This window comes from Schistocerca gregaria, chromosome 9, assembly GCF_023897955.1.
Source record: "Schistocerca gregaria isolate iqSchGreg1 chromosome 9, iqSchGreg1.2, whole genome shotgun sequence".
In the NCBI taxonomy this organism is placed as follows: domain Eukaryota; kingdom Metazoa; phylum Arthropoda; class Insecta; order Orthoptera; family Acrididae; genus Schistocerca; species Schistocerca gregaria.
In genome coordinates, this window is record NC_064928.1 from 228,587,446 (window position 1) to 228,615,074 (window position 27,629).

Genomic DNA, 27,629 nt, shown 5'->3' on the forward strand with positions numbered 1-27,629 from the left:
GTATTGAATATTGACCTTTTAGCTGGCTTTGGTGCCTTGGACATGAGCTAGGACCTTAAGATTCTGCATGAATGGAGGACTAGCAGCCGAGTTGCACGGGAGAATGTGAAAAGTGTTCATATGTAGTAAAAACCTGAGAAATCCGTCTGTCTTCGTCATTTGTTATCGAATCGACTTAAAGCCAGTTCGTCACATTGGCCGCTCTGCTCTCTGAAACGGTTGTGCTTATCGTCTGCAAAGCTATGTCGCGTACTGCTGTATTCGGAGACACTAAAAGCACCACAGTAGAACACAGATGAAGCGCCTAAGATGACGTAATAGCCAGTAAGAAGTAGTACATTTCAAGTTTTAGGTATCGGTTACTGACTTTTTAGCTGGCTTTGGTGCCTTGGACATGAGCTAGGACCTTAAGATTCTGCATGAAAGGAGGACTAGCAGCCGAGTTGCACGGGAGAATGTGTAAAGTGTTCATATGTAGTAAAAACCTGAGAAATCCGTCCGTTTTCGTCATTTGTTATCGAATCGACTTCAAGCCAGATCGTCACATTGGCCGCTCTTGTCTCTGAAACGGTTGTGCTTACCGTCTGCAAAGCTATGTCGCGCGTTGCCGTAGGCGGAAACAGGAAAAGCACCATAGTAGAACACAGATGAAGCTTCTAAGTTGATGTAATAGCCAGTAATAAGTAGTCCAATTCAAGATTTAGGTATCGATTATTGACTTTTTAGCTGGCTTTCGTGCCTTGGACATGAGCCAGGACTTTAAGATTCTGCATAAAAGGAGGACTAGCAGCCCAGTTGCACGGGAGAATGTGAAAGGTGTTCATATGTAGTAAAAACCTGAGAAATCCGTTTTCGTCATTTGTTATCGAATCGACTTAAAGCCAGATCGTCACATTGGCCTCTCTTCTCTCTGAAACGGTTGTACTTATCGTCTGCAAAGCTATGTCGCGTGCTGCGGTATGCGGAGACACTAAAAGCACCATAGTGGAACACAGATGAAGCTTCTAAGTTGATGTAATAGCCAGTAAGAAGTAGTACAATTCAAGTTTTAGGTATCGATTATTGACATTTTAGCTGGCTTTGGTGCCTTGGACATGAGCTAGGACCTTGACATTCTGCATGAACGAAGGACTAGCAGCCGAGTTGCACGGGAGACTGTGAAAAGTTTTCATATGTAGTAAAAACCTGAGAAATCCGTCCGTTTTCGTCATTTGTTATCGAATCGACTTAAAGCCAAATCGTCACATTGGCCGCTCTTCTCTCTGAAACGGTTGTACTTCTCGTCTGCAAAGCTATGTTGCGTGCTGCGGTATGCGGAGACACTAAAATCACCATAGTAGAACACAGATGAAGCATCTAAGTTGATGTAATAGCCAGTAAGAAGTAGTTCAATTCAAGTTTTAGGAATCGATTATTGACTTTTTAGCTGGCTTTTGCCTTGGACATGAGCTAGGACTTTAAGATTCTGCATAAAAGGAGGACTAGCTGCCCAGTTGCACGGGAGAATGTGAAAAGTGTTCACATGTAGTAAAAACCTGAGACATCCGTCCGTTATCGTCATTTGTTATTGAATCGACTTAAAGTCAGATCGTCACATTGGCCGCTCTTCTCTCTGAAACGGTTGTACTTATCGTCTGCAAAGCTATGTCGCGTACTGCGGTATGCTGAGACACTAAATGAACCATAGTAGAACACAGATGAAGCTCCTAAGATGATGTAATAGCCAGTAAGAAGTAGTAGAATTCAAGTTTTAGGTAATGAATATTGACCTTTTAGCTGGCTTTGGTGCCTTGGACATGAGCTAGGACCTTAAGATTCTGCATGAAAGGAGGACTAGCAGCCGAGTTGCACGGGAGAATGTGAAAAGTGTTCATATGTAGTAAAAACCTGAGAAATCCGTCCGTTTTCGTCATTTCTTATCGTATCGACTTAAAGCCAGATCGTCACATTGGCCGCTCTTCTCTCTGAAACGGTTGTATTTATCGTCTGCAAAGCTATGTCGCGTGCTGCGGTATGCTGGGACACTAAAAGCACCATAGTAGAACACAGATCAAGGTTCTAAGTTGATGTAATAGCCAGTAAGAAGTAGTACAATTCAAGTTTTAGGTATTGAATATGGACCTTTTAGCTGGCTTTGGTGTCTTGGACATGAGCTAGGACCTTAAGATTCTGCATGAAAGGAAGACTAGCAGCCGAGTTGCACGGGAGAATGTGAAAAGTGTTCATATGTAGTAATAACCTGAGAAATCCGTCCTTTTTCGTCATTTGCTATCGAATCGACATAAAGCCAGATCGTCACATTGGCCGCCCTTGTCTCTGAAACGGTTGTGCTTACCGTCTGCAAAGCTATGTCGCGCGTTGCCGTAGGCGGAAACAGGAAAAGCACCATAGTAGAACACAGATGAAGCTTCTAAGTTGATGTAATAGCCAGTAATAAGTAGTCCAATTCAAGATTTAGGTATCGATTATTGACTTTTTAGCTGGCTTTCGTGCCTTGGACATGAGCCAGGACTTTAAGATTCTGCATAAAAGGAGGACTAGCAGCCCAGCTGCACGGGAGAATGTGAAAAGTGTTCATATGTAGTAAAAACCTGAGAAATCCGTTTTCGTCATTTGTTATCGAATCGACTTAAAGCCAGATCGTCACATTGGCCTCTCTTCTCTCTGAAACGGTTGTACTTATCGTCTGCAAAGCTATGTCGCGTGCTGCGGTATGCGGAGACACTAAAAGCACTATAGTGGAACACAGATGAAGCTTCTAAGTTGATGTAATAGCCAGTAAGAAGTAGTACAATTCAAGTTTTAGGTATCGATTATTGACATTTTAGCTGGCTTTGGTGCCTTGGACATGAGCTAGGACCTTGACATTCTGCATGAAAGAAGGACTAGCAGCCGAGTTGCACGGGAGACTGTGAAAAGTTTTCATATGTAGTAAAAACCTGAGAAATCCGTCCGTTTTCGTCATTTGTTATCGAATCGACTTAAAGCCAAATCGGTACATTGGCTACTCTTCTCTCTGAAACGGTTGTACTTATCGTCTGCAAAGCTATGTCGCGTGCTGCGGTATGTGGAGACACTAAAAGCACCGTAGTAGAACACAGATGAAGCTTCTAAGTTGATGTAATAGCCAGTAAGAAGTAGTCCAATTCAAGTTTTAGATATCGATTATTGACTTTTTAGCTGGCTTTGGTGCCTTGGACATGAGCTAGGACTTTAAGATTCTGCATAAAAGGAGGACTAGCTGCCCAGTTGCACGGGAGAATGTGAAAAGTGTTCACATGTAGTAAAAACCTGAGACATCCGTCCGTTATCGTCATTTGTTATTGAATCGACTTAAAGTCAGATCGTCACATTGGCCGCTCTTCTCTCTGAAACGGTTGTACTTATCGTCTGCAAAGCTATGTCGCGTACTGCGGTATGCTGAGACACTAAAAGCACCATAGTAGAACACAGATCAAGCTTCTAAGTTGATGTAATAGCCAGTAAGAAGTAGTACAATTCAAGTTTTAGGTATTGAATATTGACCTTTTAGCTGGCTTTGGTGCCTTGGACATGAGCTAGGACCTTAAGATTCTGCATGAATGGAGGACTAGCAGCCGAGTTGCACGGGAGAATGTGAAAAGTGTTCATATGTAGTAAAAACCTGAGAAATCCGTCTGTCTTCGTCATTTGTTATCGAATCGACTTAAAGCCAGTTCGTCACATTGGCCGCTCTGCTCTCTGAAACGGTTGTACTTATCGACTGCAAAGCTATGTCGCGTACTGCTGTATTCGGAGACACTAAAAGCACCACAGTAGAACACAGATGAAGCTCCTAAGATGACGTAATAGCCAGTAAGAAGTAGTACATTTCAAGTTTTAGGTATCGGTTACTGACTTTTTAGCTGGCTTTGGTGCCTTGGACATGAGCTAGGACCTTAAGATTCTGCATGAAAGGAGGACTAGCAGCCGAGTTGCACGGGAGAATGTGTAAAGTGTTCATATGTAGTAAAAACCTGAGAAATCCGTCCGTTTTCGTCATTTGTTATCGAATCGACTTCAAGCCAGATCGTCACATTGGCCGCTCTTGTCTCTGAAACGGTTGTGCTTACCGTCTGCAAAGCTATGTCGCGCGTTGCCGTAGGCGGAAACAGGAAAAGCACCATAGTAGAACACAGATGAAGCTTCTAAGTTGATGTAATAGCCAGTAATAAGTAGTCCAATTCAAGATTTAGGTATCGATTATTGACTTTTTAGCTGGCTTTCGTGCCTTGGACATGAGCCAGGACTTTAAGATTCTGCATAAAAGGAGGACTAGCAGCCCAGTTGCACGGGAGAATGTGAAAGGTGTTCATATGTAGTAAAAACCTGAGAAATCCGTTTTCGTCATTTGTTATCGAATCGACTTAAAGCCAGATCGTCACATTGGCCTCTCTTCTCTCTGAAACGGTTGTACTTATCGTCTGCAAAGCTATGTCGCGTGCTGCGGTATGCGGAGACACTAAAAGCACCATAGTGGAACACAGATGAAGCTTCTAAGTTGATGTAATAGCCAGTAAGAAGTAGTCCAATTCAAGTTTTAGATATCGATTATTGACTTTTTAGCTGGCTTTGGTGCCTTGGACATGAGCTATGACTTAAAGATTCTGCATAAAAGGAGGACTAGCAGCCTAGTCTCACGGGAGAATGTGAAAAGTGTTCACATGTAGTAAAAACCTGAGACATCCGTCCGTTATCGTCATTTGTTATTGAATCGACTTAAAGTCAGATCGTCACATTGGCCGCTCTTCTCTCTGAAACGGTTGTACTTATCGTCTGCAAAGCTATGTCGCGTACTGCGGTATGCTGAGACACTAAAAGCACCATAGTAGAACACAGATCAAGCTTCTAAGTTGATGTAATAGCCAGTAAGAAGTAGTACAATTCAAGTTTTAGGTATTGAATATTGACCTTTTAGCTGGCTTTGGTGCCTTGGACATGAGCTAGGACCTTAAGATTCTGCATGAATCGAGGACTAGCAGCCGAGTTGCACGGGAGAATGTGAAAAGTGTTCATATGTAGTAAAAACCTGAGAAATCCGTCTGTCTTCGTCATTTGTTATCGAATCGACTTAAAGCCAGTTCGTCACATTGGCCGCTCTGCTCTCTGAAACGGTTGTACTTATCGTCTGCAAAGCTATGTCGCGTACTGCTGTATTCGGAGACACTAAAAGCACCACAGTAGAACACAGATGAAGCTCCTAAGATGACGTAATAGCCAGTAAGAAGTAGTACATTTCAAGTTTTAGGTATCGGTTACTGACTTTTTAGCTGGGTTTGGTGCCTTGGACATGAGCTAGGACCTTAAGATTCTGCATGAAAGGAGGACTAGCAGCCGAGTTGCACGGGAGAATGTAAAGTGTTCATATGTAGTAAAAACCTAAGAAATCCGTCCGTTTTCGTCATTTGTTATCGAATCGACTTCAAGCCAGATCGTCACATTGGCCGCTCTTGTCTCTGAAACGGTTGTGCTCACCGTCTGCAAAGCTATGTCGCGCGTTGCCGTAGGCGGAAACAGGAAAAGCACCATAGTAGAACACAGATGAAGCTTCTAAGTTGATGTAATAGCCAGTAATAAGTAGTCCAATTCAAGATTTAGGTATCGATTATTGACTTTTTAGCTGGCTTTCGTGCCTTGGACATGAGCCAGGACTTTAAGATTCTGCATAAAAGGAGGACTAGCAGCCCAGTTGCACGGGAGAATGTGAAAGGTGTTCATATGTAGTAAAAACCTGAGAAATCCGTTTTCGTCATTTGTTATCGAATCGACTTAAAGCCAGATCGTCACATTGGCCTCTCTTCTCTCTGAAACGGTTGTACTTATCGTCTGCAAAGCTATGTCGCGTGCTGCGGTATGCGGAGACACTAAAAGCACCATAGTGGAACACAGATGAAGCTTCTAAGTTGATGTAATAGCCAGTAAGAAGTAGTCCAATTCAAGTTTTAGATATCGATTATTGACTTTTTAGCTGGCTTTGGTGCCTTGGACATGAGCTATGACTTAAAGATTCTGCATAAAAGGAGGACTAGCAGCCTAGTCTCACGGGAGAATGTGAAAAGTGTTCACATGTAGTAAAAACCTGAGACATCCGTCCGTTTTCGTCATTTGTTATCGAATCGACTTAAAGCAAGATCGTCACATTGGCCACTCTTCTCTCTGAAACGGTTGTACATATCGTCTGCAAAGCTATGTCGCGTGCAGCGGTATGTGGAGACACTAAAATCACCATAGTAGAACACAGATGAAGCTTCTAAGTTGATGTAATAGCCAGTAAGAAGTAGTAGAATTCAAGTTTTAGGTAATGAATATTGACCTTTTAGCTGGCTTTGGTGCCTTGGACATGAGCTAGGACCATAAGATTCTGCATGAAAGGAGGACTAGCAGCCGAGTTGCACGGGAGAATGTGAAAAGTGTTTATATGTAGTAAAAACCGGAGAAATTCGTCCGTTTTCGTCATTTGTTATCGAATCGACATAAAGCCAGATCGTCACATTGGCCGCTCTTCTCTCTGAAACGCTTGTACTTATCGTCTGCAAAGCTATGTCGCGTGCTGCAGTATGCGGAGACACAAAAATCACCATAGTATAACACAGATGAAGCTACTAAGTTGATGTAATAGACAGTAAGAAGTAGTACAGTTCAAGTTTTAGGTATTGAATATTGACCTTTTAGCTGGCTTTGGTGCCTTGGACATGAGCTAGGAACTTAAGATTACTCATGAAAGGAGGACTAGCAGCCGAGTTGCACGGCAGAATGTGAAAAGTGTTCATATGTAGTAAAAACCTGAGAAATCCGTCCGTTTTCGTCATTTGTTATCGAATTGACTTAAAGCCAGATCGTCACATTGGCCGCTCTTCTCTCTGAAACGGTTGTACTTATCGTCTGCAAAGCTGTGTCGCGTGCTGCGGTATGCGGAGAAACTAAAAGCACTGTAGTAGAACACAGATGAAGCTTCTAAGTTGATGTAATAGCCAGTAAGAAGTTAGGTATCGATTATTGACTTTTTAGCTGGCTTTGGTGCCTTGGACATGAGCTAGGACCTTAACATTCTGCATGAAAGGAGGACTAGCAGCCGCGTTCCTCGGGAGAATGTGAAAAGTGTTCATATGTAGTAAATACCTGAGAAATCCGTCCGGTTTCGTCATTTGTTATCGAATCGAGTTAAAGCCAGATCGTCACATTGGCCGCTCTTCTCTCTGAAACGGTTGTACTTATCGTCTGCAAAGCTATGTCGCGTGCTGCGGTATGCTGAGACACTAAAAGCACCATAGTAGAACACAGATGAAGCTTCTAAGTTGATGTAATAGCCAGAAAGAAGTAGGCCAATTTAAGTTTTAGGTATCGATTATTGACTTTTTAGCTGGCTTTGGTGCCTTGGACATGAGCTAGGACCTTAAGATTCTGCATAAAAGGAGGACTAGCAGCCCAGTTGCACGGGAGAATGTGAAAAGTGCTCATATGTAGTAAAAACCTGAGAAATCCGTCCGTTTTCGTCATTTGTTATCGAATCGACTTAAAGCCTGATCGTCACATTGGCCGCTCTTCTCTCTGAAACGGTTGTACTTATCGTCTGCAAAGCTATGTCTCGTGCTGCGGTATGCGGAGACACTATAAGCACCATAGTAGAACACATATGAAGCTTCAAAGTTGATGTAATAGCCAGTAACAAGTAGTAAAGTTCAAGTTTTAGGTATGGATTATTGACTTTTTAGTAGGCTTTGGTGCATTGGACATGAGCTAGGACCTTAACATTCTGCATGAAAGGAGGACTAGCAGCTGAGTTGCACGGGAGAATGTGAAAAGTGTTCATATGTAATAAAAACCTGAGAAATCCGTCCGTTTTCGTCATTTGTTATCGAATCGACTTAAAGCCAGATCGTCACATTGGCCGCTCTTCTATCTGAAACGGTTGTACTTATCGTCTACAAAGCTATGTCGCGTGCTGCGGTATGCGGAGACACTAAAAGCACCATAGTAGAACACAGATGAAGCTTCTAAGTTGATGTAATAGCCAGTAAGAAGTAGTACAATTCAAGTTTTAGGTATCGATTATTGACTTTTTAGCTGGCTTTGGTGCCTTGGACATGAGCTAGGACCTTAACATTCTGCATGAAAGGAGGACTAGCAGCCGAGTTGCACGGGAGAATGTGAAAAGTGTTCATATGTAGTAAAAACCTGAGAAATTCGTCCGTTTTCGTCATTTGTTATCGAATCGACTTAAAGCCAGATCGTCACATTGGCCGCTCTTCTCTCTGAAACGCTTGTACTTATCGTCTGAAAAGCTATGTCGCGTGCTGCGGTATGCGGAGACACTAAAATCACCATAGTAGAACACAGATGAAGCTACTAAGTTGATGCAATAACCAGTAAGAAGTAGTCCAATTCAAGATTTAGGTATTGAATATTGACCTTTTAGCTGGCTTTGGTGCCTTGGACATGAGCAAGGACCTTAAGATTCTGCATGAAAGGAGGACTAGCAGCCGAGTTGCACGGGAGAATGTGAAAAGTGTTCATATGTAATAAAAACCTGAGAAATCCGTCCGTTTTCGTCATTTGTTATCGAATCGACTTAAAGCCAGATCGTCACATTGGCCGCTCTTCTCTCTGAAACGGTTGTATTTATCGTCTGCAAAGCTATGTCGCGTGCTGCGCTATGCGGAGACACTAAAAGCACCATAGTAGAACACAGATGAAGCTTCTAAGTTGATGTAATAGCCAGTAAGAAGTAGTACAATTCAAGTTTTAGGTATCGATTATTGACTTCTTAGCTGGCTTTGGTGCCTTGTACATGAGCTAGGACCTTAAGATTCTGCATGAAAGGAGGAGTAGCAGCCGAGTTGCACGGGAGAATGTGAAAAGTGTTTATATGTAGTAAAAACCGGAGAAATTCGTCCGTTTTCGTCATTTGTTATCGAATCGACTGAAAGCCAGATTGTCACATTGGCCGCTCTTCTCTCTGAAACGGTTGTACTTATCGTCTGCAAAGCTATGTCGCGTGCTGCGGTATGCGGAGACACTAAAATCACCATAGTAGAACACAGATGAAGCTACTAAGTTGATGCAATAGCCAGTAAGAAGTAGTCCAATTCAAGATTTAGGTATCGATTATTGACCTTTTAGCTGGCTTCGGTACCTTGGACATGAGCTAGGACCTTAAGATTCTGCATAAAAGGAGGACTAGCAGCCCAGTTGCATGGGAGAATGTGAAAAGTGTTCATATGCAGTAAAAACCTGAGAAATCCGTCCGTTTTCGTCATTTGTTATCGAATCGACTTAAAGCCAGATCGTCACATTGGCCGCTCTTCTCTTTGAAACGCTTGTACTTATCGTCTGCAAAGCTATGTCGCGTACTACGGTATTCGGAGACACTAAATGAACCATAGTAGAACACAGATGAAGCTCCTAAGATGATGTAATAGCCAGTAAGAAGAAGTAGAATTCAAGTTTTAGGTAATGAATATTGACCTTTTAGCTGGCTTTGGTGCCTGGGACATGAGCTAGGACCTTAAGATTCTGCATGAAAGGAGGACTAGCAGCCGAGTTGCACGGGAGAATGTGAAAATTGTTCATATGTAGTAAAAACCTGAGAAATCCGTCCGTTTTCGTCATTTGTTATCGAATCGACATAAAGCCAGATCGTCACATTAGCCGCTCTTCTCTCTGAAACGGTTGTGCTTATCGTCTGCAAAGCTATGTCGCGTGTTGCCGTAGGCGGAAACAGGAAAAGCACCATAGTAGAACACAGATGAAGCTTCTAAGTTGATGAAATAGACAGTAATAAGTAGTCCTATTCAAGATTTAGGTATCGATTATTGACTTTTTAGCTGGCTTTCGTGCCTTGGACATGAGCCATGACCTTAAGATTCTGCATAAAAGGAGGACTAGCAGCCCAGTTGCACGGGAGAATGTGAAAAGTGTTCATATGTAGTAAAAACCTGAGAAATCCGTCCGTTTTCGTCATTTGTTATCGAATCGACTTAAAGCAAGATCGTCACATTGGCCGCTCTTCTCTCTGAAAAGGTTGTACTTATCGTCTGCAAAGATTTGTCGCGTGCTGCGGTATGCGGAGACACTAAAAGCACCATAGTAGAACACAGAAGAAGCTTCTAAGTTGATGTAATAGCCAGTAAGAAGTAGTACAATTCAAGTTTTAGATATCGATTATTGACTTTTTAACTGGCTTTGGCGCCTTGGACATGAGCTAGGACCTTGACATTCTGCATGAAAGGAGGACTAGCAGCCGAGTTGCACGGGAGAATGTGAAAAGTGTTCATATGTAGTAAAAACATGAGAAATTCGTCCGTTTTCGTCATTTGTTATCGAATCGACTTAAAGCCAGATCGTCACATTGGCCGCTCTTCTCTCTGAAACGGTTGTACTTATCGTCTGCAAAGCTATGTCGAGTGCTGCGGTATGCAGAGACACTAAAATCACCATAGTAGAACACAGATGAAGCTTCTAAGTTGATGCAATAGCCAGTAAGAAGTAGAACAATTCAAGTTTTAGGTATCGATTATTGACTTTTTAGCTGGCTTCGGTACCTTGGACATGAGCTAGGATCTTAAGATTCTGCATGAAAGGAGGACTAGCAGCCGAGTTGCACGTGAGAATGTGAAAAGTGTTCATATGTAGTAAAAACCTAAGAAATCCGTCCGTTTTCGTCATTTGTTATCGAATCGACTTAAAGCAAGATCGTCACATTGGCCACTCTTCTCTCTGAAACGGTTGTACATATCGTCTGCAAAGCTATGTCGCGTGCAGCGGTATGTGGAGACACTAAAATCACCATAGTAGAACACAGATGAAGCTTCTAAGTTGATGTAATAGCCAGTAAGAAGTAGTAGAATTCAAGTTTTAGGTAATGAATATTGACCTTTTAGCTGGCTTTGGTGCCTTGGACATGAGCTAGGACCTTAAGATTCTGCATGAAAGGAGGACTAGCAGCCGAGTTGCACGGGAGAATGTGAAAAGTGTTCATATGTAGTAAAAACCTGAGAAATCCGTCCGTTTTCGTCATTTGTTATCGAATCGACTTAAAGCCAGATCGTCACATTGGCCTCTCTTCTCTCTGAAACGGTTGTATTTATCGTCTGCAAAGCTATGTCGCGTGCTGCGGTATGCGGAGACACTAAAAACATCATAGTAGAACACAGATGAAGCTTCTAAGTTGATGTAATAGCCAGTAAGAAGTAGTACAGTTCAAGTTTTAGGTATTGAATATTGACCTTTTAGCTGGCTTTGGTGCCTTGGACATGAGCTAGGACCTTAAGATTCTGCATGAAAGGAGGACTAGCAGCCGAGTTGCACGGCAGAATGTGAAAAGTGTTCATATGTAGTAAAAACCTGAGAAATCCGTCCGTTTTCGTCATTTGTTATCGAATTGACTTAAAGCCAGATCGTCACATTGGCCGCTCTTCTCTCTGAAACGGTTGTACTTATCGTCTGCAAAGCTGTGTCGCGTGCTGCGGTATGCGGAGAAACTAAAAGCACCGTAGTAGAACACATATGAAGCTTCTAAGTTGATGTAATAGCCAGTAAGAAGTTATCTATCGATTATTGACTTTTTAGCTGGCTTTGGTGCCTTGGACATGAGCTAGGACCTTAACAATCTGCATGAAAGGAGGACTAGCAGCCGCGTTGCTCGGGAGAATGTGAAAAGTGTTCATATGTAGTAAATACCTGAGAAATCCGTCCGGTTTCGTCATTTGTTATCGAATCGAGTTAAAGCCAGATCGTCACATTGGCCGCTCTTCTCTCTGAAACGGTTGTACTTATCGTCTGCAAAGCTATGTCGCGTGCTGCGGTATGCTGAGACACTAAAAGCACCATAGTAGAACACAGATGAAGCTTCTAAGTTGATGTAATAGCCAGAAAGAAGTAGGCCAATTCAAGTTTTAGGTATCGATTATTGACTTTTTAGCTGGCTTTGGTGCCTTGGACATGAGCTAGGACCTTAAGATTCTGCATAAAAGGAAGACTAGCAGCCCAGTTGCACGGGAGAATGTGAAAAGTGCTCATATGTAGTAAAAACCTGAGAAATCCGTCCGTTTTCGTCATTTGTTATCGAATCGACTTAAAGCCTGATCGTCACATTGGCCGCTCTTCTCTCTGAAACGGTTGTACTTATCGTCTGCAAAGCTATGTCTCGTGCTGCGGTATGCGGAGACACTAAAAGCACCATAGTAGAACACATATGAAGCTTCAAAGTTGATGTAATAGCCAGTAACAAGTAGTAAAGTTCAAGTTTTAGGTATGGATTATTGACTTTTTAGTTGGCTTTGGTGCATTGGACATGAGCTAGGACCTTAACATTCTGCTTGAAAGGAGGACTAGCAGCCGAGTTGCACGGGAGAATGTGAAAAGTGTTCATATGTAATAAAAACCTGAGAAATCCGTCCGTTTTCGTCATTTGTTATCGAATCGACTTAAAGCCAGATCGTCACATTGGCCGCTCTTCTATTTGAACGGTGGTACTTATCGTCTACAAAGCTATGTCGCGTGCTGCGGTATGCGGAGACACTAAAAGCACCATAGTAGAACACAGATGAAGCATCTAAGTTGATGTAATAGCCAGTAAGAAGTAGTACAATTCAAGTTTTATTTATCGATTATTGACTTTTTAATTGGCTTTGGTGCCTTGGACATGAGCTAGGACCTTAACATTCTGCATGAAAGGAGGACTAGCAGCCGAGTTGCACGGGAGAATGTGAAAAGTGTTCATATGTAGTAAAAACCTGAGAAATTCGTCCGTTTTCGTCATTTGTAATCGAATCGACTTATAGCCAGATCGTCACATTGGCCGCTCTTCTCCCTGAAACGGTTGTACTTATCGTCTGAAAAGCTATGTCGCGTGCTGCGGTATTCGGAGACACTAAATGAACCATAGTAGAACACAGATGAAGCTCCTAAGATGATGTAATAGCCAGTAAGAAGTAGTAGAATTCAAGTTTTAGGTAATGAATATTGACCTTTTAGCTGGCTTTGGTGCCTGGGACATGAGCTAGGACCTTAAGATTCTGCATGAAAGGAGGACTAGCAGCCGAGTTGCACGGGAGAATGTGAAAAGTGTTCATATGTAGTAAAAACCTGAGAAATCCGTCCGTTTTCGTCATTTGTTATCGAATCGATTTAAAGCCAGATCGTCACATTGGCCGCTCTTCTCTCTGAAACGGTTGTATTTACCGTCTGCAAAGCTATGTCGCGTGCTGCGGTATGCGGAGACACTAAAAACACCATAGTAGAACACAGATCAAGCTTCTAAGTTGATGTAATAGCCAGTAAGAAGTAGTACAGTTCAAGTTTTAGGTATTGAATATTGACCTGTTAGCTGGCTTTGGTGCCTTGGACATGAGCTAGGACCTTAAGATTCTGCATGAAAGGAGGACTAGCAGCCGAGTTGCACGGCAGAATGTGAAAAGTGTTCATATGTAGTAAAAACCTGAGAAATCCGTCCGTTTTCGTCATTTGTTATCGAATTGACTTAAAGCCAGATCGTCACATTGGCCGCTCTTCTCTCTGAAACGGTTGTGCTTATCGTCTGCAAAGCTATGTCGCGTGTTGCCGTAGGCGGAAACAGGAAAAGCACCATAGTAGAACACAGATGAAGCTTCTAAGTTGATGTAATAGACAGTAATAAGTAGTCCTATTCAAGATTTAGGTATCGATTATTGACTTTTTAGCTGGCTTTCGTGACTTGGACATGAGCCATGACCTTAAGATTCTGCATAAAAGGAGGACTAGCAGCCCAGTTGCACGGGAGAATGTGAAAAGTGTTCATATGTAGTAAAAACCTGAGAAATCCGTCCGTTTTCGTCATTTGTTATCGAATCGACTTAAAGCAAGATCGTCACATTGGCCGCTCCTCTCTCTGAAAAGGTTGTACTTATCGTCTGCAAAGATTTGTCGCGTGCTGCGGTATGCGGAGACACTAAAAGCACCATAGTAGAACACAGAAGAAGTTTCTAAGTTGATGTAATAGCCAGTAAGAAGTAGTACAATTCAAGTTTTAGATATCGATTATTGACTTTTTAACTGGCTTTGGTGCCTTGGACATGAGCTAGGACCTTGACATTCTGCATGAAAGGAGGACTAGCAGCCGAGTTGCACGGGAGAATGTGAAAAGTGTTCATATGTAGTAAAAACCTGAGAAATTCGTCCGTTTTCGTCATTTGTTATCGAATCGACTTAAAGCCAGATCGTCACATTGGCCGCTCTTCTCTCTGAAACGGTTGTACTTATCGTCTGCAAAGCTATGTCGAGTGCTGCGGTATGCAGAGACACTAAAATCACCATAGTAGAACACAGATGAAGCTTCTAAGTTGATGCAATAGCCAGTAAGAAGTAGAACAATTCAAGTTTTAGGTATCGATTATTGACTTTTTAGCTGGCTTCGGTACCTTGGACATGAGCTAGGATCTTAAGATTCTGCATGAAAGGAGGACTAGCAGCCGAGTTGCACGTGAGAATGTGAAAAGTGTTCATATGTAGTAAAAACCTAAGAAATCCGTCCGTTTTCGTCATTTGTTATCAAATAGACTTAAAGCAAGATCGTCACATTGGCCACTCTTCTCTCTGAAACGGTTGTACATATCGTCTGCAAAGCTATGTCGCGTGCAGCGGTATGTGGAGACACTAAAATCACCATAGTAGTACACATATGAAGCTTCTAAGTTGATGTAATAGCCAGTAAGAAGTAGTAGAATTCAAGTTTTAGGTAATGAATATTGACCTTTTAGCTGGCTTTGGTGCCTTGGACATGAGCTAGGACCATAAGATTCTGCATGAAAGGAGGACTAGCAGCCGAGTTGCACGGGAGAATGTGAAAAGTGTTTATATGTAGTAAAAACCGGAGAAATTCGTCCGTTTTCGTCATTTGTTATCGAATCGACATAAAGCCAGATCGTCACATTGGCCGCTCTTCTCTCTGAAACGCTTGTACTTATCGTCTGCAAAGCTATGTCGCGTGCTGCAGTATGCGGAGACACAAAAATCACCATAGTATAACACAGATGAAGCTACTAAGTTGATGTAATAGCCAGTAAGAAGTAGTACAGTTCAAGTTTTAGGTATTGAATATTGACCTTTTAGCTGGCTTTGGTGCCTTGGACATGAGCTAGGAACTTAAGATTCCTCATGAAAGGAGGACTAGCAGCCGAGTTGCACGGCAGAATGTGAAAAGTGTTCATATGTAGTAAAAACCTGAGAAATCCGTCCGTTTTCGTCATTTGTTATCGAATTGACTTAAAGCCAGATCGTCACATTGGCCGCTCTTCTCTCTGAAACGGTTGTACTTATCGTCTGCAAAGCTGTGTCGCGTGCTGCGGTATGCGGAGAAACTAAAAGCACTGTAGTAGAACACAGATGAAGCTTCTAAGTTGATGTAATAGCCAGTAAGAAGTTAGGTATCGATTATTGACTTTTTAGCTGGCTTTGGTGCCTTGGACATGAGCTAGGACCTTAACATTCTGCATGAAAGGAGGACTAGCAGCCGCGTTGCTCGGGAGAATGTGAAAAGTGTTCATATGTAGTAAATACCTGAGAAATCCGTCCGGTTTCGTCATTTGTTATCGAATCGAGTTAAAGCCAGATCGTCACATTGGCCGCTCTTCTCTCTGAAACGGTTGTACTTATCGTCTGCAAAGCTATGTCGCGTGCTGCGGTATGCTGAGACACTAAAAGCACCATAGTAGAACACAGATGAAGCTTCTAAGTTGATGTAATAGCCAGAAAGAAGTAGGCCAATTTAAGTTTTAGGTATCGATTATTGACTTTTTAGCTGGCTTTGGTGCCTTGGACATGAGCTAGGACCTTAAGATTCTGCATAAAAGGACGACTAGCAGCCCAGTTGCACGGGAGAATGTGAAAAGTGCTCATATGTAGTAAAAACCTGAGAAATCCGTCCGTTTTCGTCATTTGTTATCGAATCGACTTAAAGCCTGATCGTCACATTGGCCGCTCTTCTCTCTGAAACGGTTGTACTTATCGTCTGCAAAGCTATGTCTCGTGCTGCGGTATGCGGAGACACTATAAGCACCATAGTAGAACACATATGAAGCTTCAAAGTTGATGTAATAGCCAGTAACAAGTAGTAAAGTTCAAGTTTTAGGTATGGATTATTGACTTTTTAGTAGGCTTTGGTGCATTGGACATGAGCTAGGACCTTAACATTCTGCATGAAAGGAGGACTAGCAGCTGAGTTGCACGGGAGAATGTGAAAAGTGTTCATATGTAATAAAAACCTGAGAAATCCGTCCGTTTTCGTCATTTGTTATCGAATCGACTTAAAGCCAGATCGTCACATTGGCCGCTCTTCTATCTGAAACGGTTGTACTTATCGTCTACAAAGCTATGTCGCGTGCTGCGGTATGCGGAGACACTAAAAGCACCATAGTAGAACACAGATGAAGCTTCTAAGTTGATGTAATAGCCAGTAAGAAGTAGTACAATTCAAGTTTTAGGTATCGATTATTGACTTTTTAGCTGGCTTTGGTGCCTTGGACATGAGCTAGGACCTTAACATTCTGCATGAAAGGAGGACTAGCAGCCGAGTTGCACGGGAGAATGTGAAAAGTGTTCATATGTAGTAAAAACCTGAGAAATTCGTCCGTTTTCGTCTTTTGTTATCGAATCGACTTAAAGCCAGATCGTCACATTGGCCGCTCTTCTCTCTGAAACGCTTGTACTTATCGTCTGAAAAGCTATGTCGCGTGCTGCGGTATGCGGAGACACTAAAATCACCATAGTAGAACACAGATGAAGCTACTAAGTTGATGCAATAACCAGTAAGAAGTAGTCCAATTCAAGATTTAGGTATTGAATATTGACCTTTTAGCTGGCTTTGGTGCCTTGGACATGAGCAAGGACCATAAGATTCTGCATGAAAGGAGGACTAGCAGCCGAGTTGCACGGGAGAATGTGAAAAGTGTTCATATGTAATAAAAACCTGAGAAATCCGTCCGTTTTCGTCATTTGTTATCGAATCGACTTAAAGCCAGATCGTCACATTGGCCGCTCTTCTCTCTGAAACGGTTGTATTTATCGTCTGCAAAGCTATGTCGCGTGCTGCGCTATGCGGAGACACTAAAAGCACCATAGTAGAACACAGATGAAGCTTCTAAGTTGATGTAATAGCCAGTAAGAAGTAGTACAATTCAAGTTTTAGGTATCGATTATTGACTTCTTAGCTGGCTTTGGTGCCTTGTACATGAGCTAGGACCTTAAGATTCTGCATGAAAGGAGGAGTAGCAGCCGAGTTGCACGGGAGAATGTGAAAAGTGTTTATATGTAGTAAAAACCGGAGAAATTCGTCCGTTTTCGTCATTTGTTATCGAATCGACTGAAAGCCAGATCGTCACATTGGCCGCTCTTCTCTCTGAAACGGTTGTACTTATCGTCTGCAAAGCTATGTCGCGTGCTGCGGTATGCGGAGACACTAAAATCACCATAGTAGAACACAGATGAAGCTACTAAGTTGATGCAATAGCCAGTAAGAAGTAGTCCAATTCAAGATTTAGGTATCGATTATTGACCTTTTAGCTGGCTTCGGTACCTTGGACATGAGCTAGGACCTTAAGATTCTGCATAAAAGGAGGACTAGCAGCCCAGTTGCATGGGAGAATGTGAAAAGTGTTCATATGCAGTAAAAACCTGAGAAATCCGTCCGTTTTCGTCATTTGTTATCGAATCGACTTAAAGCCAGATCGTCACATTGGCCGCTCTTCTCTTTGAAACGCTTGTACTTATCGTCTGCAAAGCTATGTCGCGTACTACGGTATTCGGAGACACTAAATGAACCATAGTAGAACACAGATGAAGCTCCTAAGATGATGTAATAGCCAGTAAGAAGTAGTAGAATTCAAGTTTTAGGTAATGAATATTGACCTTTTAGCTGGCTTTGGTGCCTGGGACATGAGCTAGGACCTTAAGATTCTGCATGAAAGGAGGACTAGCAGCCGAGTTGCACGGGAGAATGTGAAAATTGTTCATATGTAGTAAAAACCTGAGAAATCCGTCCGTTTTCGTCATTTGTTATCGAATCGACATAAAGCCAGATCGTCACATTAGCCGCTCTTCTCTCTGAAACGGTTGTGCTTATCGTCTGCAAAGCTATGTCGCGTGTTGCCGTAGGCGGAAACAGGAAAAGCACCATAGTAGAACACAGATAAAGCTTCTAAGTTGATGAAATAGACAGTAATAAGTAGTCCTATTCAAGATTTAGGTATCGATTATTGACTTTTTAGCTGGCTTTCGTGCCTTGGACATGAGCCATGACCTTAAGATTCTGCATAAAAGGAGGACTAGCAGCCCAGTTGCACGGGAGAATGTGAAAAGTGTTCATATGTAGTAAAAACCTGAGAAATCCGTCCGTTTTCGTCATTTGTTATCGAATCGACTTAACGCAAGATCGTCACATTGGCCGCTCTTCTCTCTGAAAAGGTTGTACTTATCGTCTGCAAAGATTTGTCGCGTGCTGCGGTATGCGGAGACACTAAAAGCACCATAGTAGAACACAGAAGAAGCTTCTAAGTTGATGTAATAGCCAGTAAGAAGTAGTACAATTCAAGTTTTAGATATCGATTATTGACTTTTTAACTGGCTTTGGCGCCTTGGACATGAGCTAGGACCTTGACATTCTGCATGAAAGGAGGACTAGCAGCCGAGTTGCACGGGAGAATGTGAAAAGTGTTCATATGTAGTAAAAACATGAGAAATTCGTCCGTTTTCGTCATTTGTTATCGAATCGACTTAAAGCCAGATCGTCACATTGGCCGCTCTTCTCTCTGAAACGGTTGTACTTATCGTCTGCAAAGCTATGAGGAGTGCTGCGGTATGCAGAGACACTAAAATCACCATAGTAGAACACAGATGAAGCTTCTAAGTTGATGCAATAGCCAGTAAGAAGTAGAACAATTCAAGTTTTAGGTATCGATTATTGACTTTTTAGCTGGCTTCGGTACCTTGGACATGAGCTAGGATCTTAAGATTCTGCATGAAAGGAGGACTAGCAGCCGAGTTGCACGTGAGAATGTGAAAAGTGTTCATATGTAGTAAAAACCTAAGAAATCCGTCCGTTTTCGTCATTTGTTATCGAATCGACTTAAAGCAAGATCGTCACATTGGCCACTCTTCTCTCTGAAACGGTTGTACATATCGTCTGCAAAGCTATGTCGCGTGCAGCGGTATGTGGAGACACTAAAATCACCATAGTAGAACACAGATGAAGCTTCTAAGTTGATGTAATAGCCAGTAAGAAGTAGTAGAATTCAAGTTTTAGGTAATGAATATTGACCTTTTAGCTGGCTTTGGTGCCTTGGACATGAGCTAGGACCTTAAGATTCTGCATGAAAGGAGGACTAGCAGCCGAGTTGCACGGGAGAATGTGAAAAGTGTTCATATGTAGTAAAAACCTGAGAAATCCGTCCGTTTTCGTCATTTGTTATCGAATCGACTTAAAGCCAGATCGTCACATTGGCCTCTCTTCTCTCTGAAACGGTTGTATTTATCGTCTGCAAAGCTATGTCGCGTGCTGCGGTATGCGGAGACACTAAAAACATCATAGTAGAACACAGATCAAGCTTCTAAGTTGATGTAATAGCCAGTAAGAAGTAGTACAGTTCAAGTTTTAGGTATTGAATATTGACCTTTTAGCTGGCTTTGGTGCCTTGGACATGAGCTAGGACCTTAAGATTCTGCATGAAAGGAGGACTAGCAGCCGAGTTGCACGGCAGAATGTGAAAAGTGTTCATATGTAGTAAAAACCTGAGAAATCCGTCCGTTTTCGTCATTTGTTATCGAATTGACTTAAAGCCAGATCGTCACATTGGCCGCTCTTCTCTCTGAAACGGTTGTACTTATCGTCTGCAAAGCTGTGTCGCGTGCTGCGGTATGCGGAGAAACTAAAAGCACCGTAGTAGAACACATATGAAGCTTCTAAGTTGATGTAATAGCCAGTAAGAAGTTATCTATCGATTATTGACTTTTTAGCTGGCTTTGGTGCCTTGGACATGAGCTAGGACCTTAACAATCTGCATGAAAGGAGGACTAGCAGCCGCGTTGCTCGGGAGAATGTGAAAAGTGTTCATATGTAGTAAATACCTGAGAAATCCGTCCGGTTTCGTCATTTGTTATCGAATCGAGTTAAAGCCAGATCGTCACATTGGCCGCTCTTCTCTCTGAAACGGTTGTACTTATCGTCTGCAAAGCTATGTCGCGTGCTGCGGTATGCTGAGACACTAAAAGCACCATAGTAGAACACAGATGAAGCTTCTAAGTTGATGTAATAGCCAGAAAGAAGTAGGCCAATTCAAGTTTTAGGTATCGATTATTGACTTTTTAGCTGGCTTCGGTACCTTGGACATGAGCTAGGATCTTAAGATTCTGCATGAAAGGAGGACTAGCAGCCGAGTTGCACGTGAGAATGTGAAAAGTGTTCATATGTAGTAAAAACCTAAGAAATCCGTCCGTTTTCGTCATTTGTTATCGAATCGACTTAAAGCAAGATCGTCACATTGGCCACTCTTCTCTCTGAAACGGTTGTACATATCGTCTGCAAAGCTATGTCGCGTGCAGCGGTATGTGGAGACACTAAAATCACCATAGTAGAACACAGATGAAGCTTCTAAGTTGATGTAATAGCCAGTAAGAAGTAGTAGAATTCAAGTTTTAGGTAATGAATATTGACCTTTTAGCTGGCTTTGGTGCCTTGGACATGAGCTAGGACCTTAAGATTCTGCATGAAAGGAGGACTAGCAGCCGAGTTGCACGGGAGAATGTGAAAAGTGTTCATATGTAGTAAAAACCTGAGAAATCCGTCCGTTTTCGTCATTTGTTATCGAATCGACTTAAAGCCAGATCGTCACATTGGCCTCTCTTCTCTCTGAAACGGTTGTATTTATCGTCTGCAAAGCTATGTCGCGTGCTGCGGTATGCGGAGACACTAAAAACATCATAGTAGAACACAGATCAAGCTTCTAAGTTGATGTAATAGCCAGTAAGAAGTAGTACAGTTCAAGTTTTAGGTATTGAATATTGACCTTTTAGCTGGCTTTGGTGCCTTGGACATGAGCTAGGACCTTAAGATTCTGCATGAAAGGAGGACTAGCAGCCGAGTTGCACGGCAGAATGTGAAAAGTGTTCATATGTAGTAAAAACCTGAGAAATCCGTCCGTTTTCGTCATTTGTTATCGAATTGACTTAAAGCCAGATCGTCACATTGGCCGCTCTTCTCTCTGAAACGGTTGTACTTATCGTCTGCAAAGCTGTGTCGCGTGCTGCGGTATGCGGAGAAACTAAAAGCACCGTAGTAGAACACATATGAAGCTTCTAAGTTGATGTAATAGCCAGTAAGAAGTTATCTATCGATTATTGACTTTTTAGCTGGCTTTGGTGCCTTGGACATGAGCTAGGACCTTAACAATCTGCATGAAAGGAGGACTAGCAGCCGCGTTGCTCGGGAGAATGTGAAAAGTGTTCATATGTAGTAAATACCTGAGAAATCCGTCCGGTTTCGTCATTTGTTATCGAATCGAGTTAAAGCCAGATCGTCACATTGGCCGCTCTTCTCTCTGAAACGGTTGTACTTATCGTCTGCAAAGCTATGTCGCGTGCTGCGGTATGCTGAGACACTAAAAGCACCATAGTAGAACACAGATGAAGCTTCTAAGTTGATGTAATAGCCAGAAAGAAGTAGGCCAATTCAAGTTTTAGGTATCGATTATTGACTTTTTAGCTGGCTTTGGTGCCTTGGACATGAGCTAGGACCTTAAGATTCTGCATAAAAGGAAGACTAGCAGCCCAGTTGCACGGGAGAATGTGAAAAGTGCTCATATGTAGTAAAAACCTGAGAAATCCGTCCGTTTTCGTCATTTGTTATCGAATCGACTTAAAGCCTGATCGTCACATTGGCCGCTCTTCTCTCTGAAACGGTTGTACTTATCGTCTACAAAGCTATGTCGCGTGCTGCGGTATGCGGAGACACTAAAAGCACCATAGTAGAACACAGATGAAGCATCTAAGTTGATGTAATAGCCAGTAAGAAGTAGTACAATTCAAGTTTTATTTATCGATTATTGACTTTTTAATTGGCTTTGGTGCCTTGGACATGAGCTATGACCTTAACATTCTGCATGAAAGGAGGACTAGCAGCCGAGTTGCACGGGAGAATGTGAAAAGTGTTCATATGTAGTAAAAACCTGAGAAATTCGTCCGTTTTCGTCATTTGTAATCGAATCGACTTATAGCCAGATCGTCACATTGGCCGCTCTTCTCTCTGAAACGGTTGTACTTATCGTCTGAAAAGCTATGTCGCGTGCTGCGGTATTCGGAGACACTAAATGAACCATAGTAGAACACAGATGAAGCTCCTAAGATGATGTAATAGCCAGTAAGAAGTAGTAGAATTCAAGTTTTAGGTAATGAATATTGACCTTTTAGCTGGCTTTGGTGCCTGGGACATGAGCTAGGACCTTAAGATTCTGCATGAAAGGAGGACTAGCAGCCGAGTTGCACGGGAGAATGTGAAAAGTGTTCATATGTAGTAAAAACCTGAGAAATCCGTCCGTTTTCGTCATTTGTTATCGAATCGACTTAAAGCCAGATCGTCACATTGGCCGCTCTTCTCTCTGAAACGGTTGTATTTACCGTCTGCAAAGCTATGTCGCGTGCTGCGGTATGCGGAGACACTAAAAACACCAGAGTAGAACACAGATCAAGCTTCCAAGTTGATGTAATAGCCAGTAAGAAGTAGTACAGTTCAAGTTTTAGGTATTGAATATTGACCTGTTAGCTGGCTTTGGTGCCTTGGACATGAGCTAGGACCTTAAGATTCTGCATGAAAGGAGGACTAGCAGCCGAGTTGCACGGCAGAATGTGAAAAGTGTTCATATGTAGTAAAAACCTGAGAAATCCGTCCGTTTTCGTCATTTGTTATCGAATTGACTTAAAGCCAGATCGTCACATTGGCCGCTCTTCTCTCTGAAACGGTTGTACTTATCGTCTGCATTGCTGTGTCGCGTGCTGCGGTATGCGGAGAAACTAAAAGCACCGTAGTATAACACAGATGAAGCTTCTAAGTTGATGTAATAGCCAGTAAGAAGTTAGGTATCGATTATTGACTTTTTAGCTGGCTTTGGTGCCTTGGACATGAGCTAGGACCTTAACATTCTGCATGAAAGGAGGACTAGCAGCCGCGTTGCTCGGGAGAATGTGAAAAGTGTTCATATGTAGTAAATACCTGAGAAATCCGTCCGGTTTCGTCATTTGTTATCGAATCGACTTAAAGCCAGATCGTCACATTGGCCGCTCTTCTCTCTGAAACGGTTGTACTTATCGTCTGCAAAGCTATGTCTCGTGCTGCGGTATGCGGAGACACTAAAAGCACCATAGTAGAACACATATGAAGCTTCAAAGTTGATGTAATAGCCAGTAACAAGTAGTACAGTTCAAGTTTTAGGTATGGAGTATTGACTTTTTAGCTGGCTTTGGTGCATTGGACATGAGCTAGGACCTTAACATTCTGCATGAAAAGAGGACTAGCAGCCGAGTTGCACGGGAGAATGTGAAAAGTGTTCATATGTAATAAAAACCTGAGAAATCCGTCCGTTTTCGTCATTTGTTATCGAATCGACTTAAAGCCAGATCGTCACATTTGCCGCTCTTCTATCTGAAACGGTAGTACTTATCGTCTACAAGGCTATGTCGCGTGCTGCGGTATGCGGAGACACTAAAAGCACCATAGTAGAACACAGATGAAGCTTCTAAGTTGATGTAATAGCCAGTAAGAAGTAGTACAATTCAAGTTTTAGGTATCGATTATTGACTTTTTAGCTGGCTTTGGTGCCTTGGACATGAGCTAGGACCTTAACATTCTGCATGAAAGGAGGACTAGCAGCCGAGTTGCACGGGAGAATGTGAAAAGTGTTCATATGTAGTAAAAACCTGAGAAATTCGTCCGTTTTCGTCATTTGTTATCGAATCGACTTAAAGCCAGATCGTCACATTGGCCGCTCTTCTCTCTGAAACGCTTGTACTTATCGTCTGAAAAGCTATGTCGCGTGCTGCGGTATGCGGAGACACTAAAATCACCATAATAGAACACAGATGAAGCTACTAAGTTGATGCAATAACCAGTAAGAAGTAGTCCAATTCAAGATTTAGGTATTGAATATTGACCTTTTAGCTGGCTTTGGTGCCTTGGACATGAGCAAGGACCTTAGGATTCTGCATGAAAGGAGGAGTAGCAGCCGAGTTGCACGGGAGAATGTGAAAAGTGTTCATATGTAATAAAACCTGAGAAATCCGTCCGTTTTCGTCATTTGTTATCGAATCGACTTAAAGCCAGATCGTCACATTGGCCGCTCTTCTCTCTGAAACGGTTGTATTTATCGTCTGCAAAGCTATGTCGCGTGCTGCGCTATGCGGAGACACTAAAAGCACCATAGTAGAACACAGATGAAGCTTCTAAGTTGATGTAATAGCCAGTAAGAAGTAGTACAATTCAAGATTTAGGTATCGATTATTGACTTCTTAGCTGGCTTTGGTGCCTTGTACATGAGCTAGGACCTTAAGATTCTGCATGAAAGGAGGAGTAGCAGCCGAGTTGCACGGGAGAATGTGAAAAGTGTTTATATGTAGTAAAAACCGGAGAAATTCGTCCGTTTTCGTCATTTGTTATCGAATCGACTGAAAGCCAGATCGTCACATTGGCCGCTCTTCTCTCTGAAACGGTTGTACTTATCGTCTGCAAAGCTATGTCACGTGCTGCGGTATGCGGAGACACTAAAATCACCATAGTAGAACACAGATGAAGCTACTAAGTTGATGCAATAGCCAGTAAGAAGTAGTCCAATTCAGGATTTAGGTATCGATTATTGACCTTTTAGCTGGCTTCGGTACCTTGGACATGAGCTAGGACCTTAAGATTCTGCATAAAAGAAGGACTAGCAGCCCAGTTGCACGGGAAAATGTGAAAAGTGTTCATATGCAGTAAAAACCTGAGAAATCCGTCGGTTTTCGTCATTTGTTATCGAATCGACTTAAAGCCAGATCGTCACATTGGCCGGCCTTCTCTCTGAAACGCTTGTACTTATCGTCTGCAAAACTATGTCGCGTACTACGGTATTCGGAGACACTAAATGTACCATAGTAGAACACTGATGAAGCTCCTAAGATGATGTAATAGCCAGTAAGAAGTAGTAGAATTCAAGTTTTAGGTAATGAATATTGACCTTTTAGCTGGCTTTGGTGCCTTGGACATGAGCTAGGACCTGAACATTCTGCATGAAAGGAGGACTAGCAGCCGCGTTGCTCGGGAGAATGTGAAAAGTGTTCATATGTAGTAAAAACCTGAGAAATCCGTCCGGTTTCGTCATTTGTTATCGAATCGAGTTAAAGCCAGATCGTCACATTGGCCGCTCTTCTCTCTGAAACGGTTGTACTTATCGTCTGCAAAGCTATGTCTCGTGCTGCGGTATGCGGAGACACTAAAAGCACCATAGTAGAACACATATGAAGCTTCAAAGTTGATGTAATAGCCAGTAACAAGTAGTACAGTTCAAGTTTTAGGTATGGAGTATTGACTTTTTAGCTGGCTTTGGTGCATTGGACATGAGCTAGGACCTTAACATTCTGCATGAAAAGAGGACTAGCAGCCGAGTTGCACGGGAGAATGTGAAAAGTGTTCATATGTAATAAAAACCTGAGAAATCCGTCCGTTTTCGTCATTTGTTATCGAATCGACTTAAAGCCAGATCGTCACATTGGCCGCTCTTCTCTCTGAAACGCTTGTACTTATCGTCTGAAAAGCTATGTCGCGTGCTGCGGTATGCGGAGACACTAAAATCACCATAGTAGAACACAGATGAAGCTACTAAGTTGATGCAATAACCAGTAAGAAGTAGTCCAATTCAAGATTTAGGTATTGAATATTGACCTTTTAGCTGGCTTTGGTGCCTTGGACATGAGCAAGGACCATAAGATTCTGCATGAAAGGAGGACTAGCAGCCGAGTTGCACGGGAGAATGTGAAAAGTGTTCATATGTAATAAAAACCTGAGAAATCCGTCCGTTTTCGTCATTTGTTATCGAATCGACTTAAAGCCAGATCGTCACATTGGCCGCTCTTCTCTCTGAAACGGTTGTATTTATCGTCTGCAAAGCTATGTCGCGTGCTGCGCTATGCGGAGACACTAAAAGCACCATAGTAGAACACAGATGAAGCTTCTAAGTTGATGTAATAGCCAGTAAGAAGTAGTACAATTCAAGTTTTAGGTATCGATTATTGACTTCTTAGCTGGCTTTGGTGCCTTGTACATGAGCTAGGACCTTAAGATTCTGCATGAAAGGAGGAGTAGCAGCCGAGTTGCACGGGAGAATGTGAAAAGTGTTTATATGTAGTAAAAACCGGAGAAATTCGTCCGTTTTCGTCATTTGTTATCGAATCGACTGAAAGCCAGATCGTCACATTGGCCGCTCTTCTCTCTGAAACGGTTGTACTTATCGTCTGCAAAGCTATGTCGCGTGCTGCGGTATGCGGAGACACTAAAATCACCATAGTAGAACACAGATGAAGCTACTAAGTTGATGCAATAGCCAGTAAGAAGTAGTCCAATTCAAGATTTAGGTATCGATTATTGACCTTTTAGCTGGCTTCGGTACCTTGGACATGAGCTAGGACCTTAAGATTCTGCATAAAAGGAGGACTAGCAGCCCAGTTGCATGGGAGAATGTGAAAAGTGTTCATATGCAGTAAAAACCTGAGAAATCCGTCCGTTTTCGTCATTTGTTATCGAATCGACTTAAAGCCAGATCGTCACATTGGCCGCTCTTCTCTTTGAAACGCTTGTACTTATCGTCTGCAAAGCTATGTCGCGTACTACGGTATTCGGAGACACTAAATGAACCATAGTAGAACACAGATGAAGCTCCTAAGATGATGTAATAGCCAGTAAGAAGTAGTAGAATTCAAGTTTTAGGTAATGAATATTGACCTTTTAGCTGGCTTTGGTGCCTGGGACATGAGCTAGGACCTTAAGATTCTGCATGAAAGGAGGACTAGCAGCCGAGTTGCACGGGAGAATGTGAAAATTGTTCATATGTAGTAAAAACCTGAGAAATCCGTCCGTTTTCGTCATTTGTTATCGAATCGACATAAAGCCAGATCGTCACATTAGCCGCTCTTCTCTCTGAAACGGTTGTGCTTATCGTCTGCAAAGCTATGTCGCGTGTTGCCGTAGGCGGAAACAGGAAAAGCACCATAGTAGAACACAGATAAAGCTTCTAAGTTGATGAAATAGACAGTAATAAGTAGTCCTATTCAAGATTTAGGTATCGATTATTGACTTTTTAGCTGGCTTTCGTGCCTTGGACATGAGCCATGACCTTAAGATTCTGCATAAAAGGAGGACTAGCAGCCCAGTTGCACGGGAGAATGTGAAAAGTGTTCATATGTAGTAAAAACCTGAGAAATCCGTCCGTTTTCGTCATTTGTTATCGAATCGACTTAACGCAAGATCGTCACATTGGCCGCTCTTCTCTCTGAAAAGGTTGTACTTATCGTCTGCAAAGATTTGTCGCGTGCTGCGGTATGCGGAGACACTAAAAGCACCATAGTAGAAC